This window comes from Triticum dicoccoides, chromosome 3B, assembly GCF_002162155.2.
Source record: "Triticum dicoccoides isolate Atlit2015 ecotype Zavitan chromosome 3B, WEW_v2.0, whole genome shotgun sequence".
Taxonomy (NCBI): Eukaryota; Viridiplantae; Streptophyta; class Magnoliopsida; order Poales; family Poaceae; genus Triticum; species Triticum dicoccoides.
Genome location: NC_041385.1, coordinates 845901454 through 845901797, shown reverse-complemented (window position 1 = coordinate 845901797; position 344 = coordinate 845901454). Strand labels below are relative to the sequence as shown.

Here is a 344-nt window from a genome sequence, read left to right as displayed (position 1 = left end):
AAAAAAAAGAAAAGGTTACTCCCTCCGATCCAAATTAATTGACTTATGTTTAGTACACAAACACGAGGGAGGGAGCATTGATCTTGTTTGGTAAGTAGGATGGCAACTTTTCCATGACCACACAAGACTGCTTATCTACTGGTTAATACAGCTGATATTATTATTGATCAAAAACAATAAGATTTCAGCACGCTTCTAACAATCTGATTTGTGCTCATCGCCATCTACGGCTTTGTTGTGACACACGGAAGCGACGACGGTCATCGATCGCCATCCCACTCCACTGCATTCATCTCGTGGTGTTGGCCGGAACAAGGAGGTGCCGCCATCGCCATCGCCATCGC

The 344-nt window shown here is 44.8% G+C and overlaps 1 protein-coding gene across 2 annotated transcripts in view; it reads right to left on the bottom strand.

Annotated features, from left to right (window-relative positions):
* LOC119278881 overlaps window positions 1-344 on the bottom strand; it is a 24004-nt gene that overhangs the window by 22087 nt on the left and 1573 nt on the right. The gene's annotated exons all lie outside the window — the stretch shown is intronic.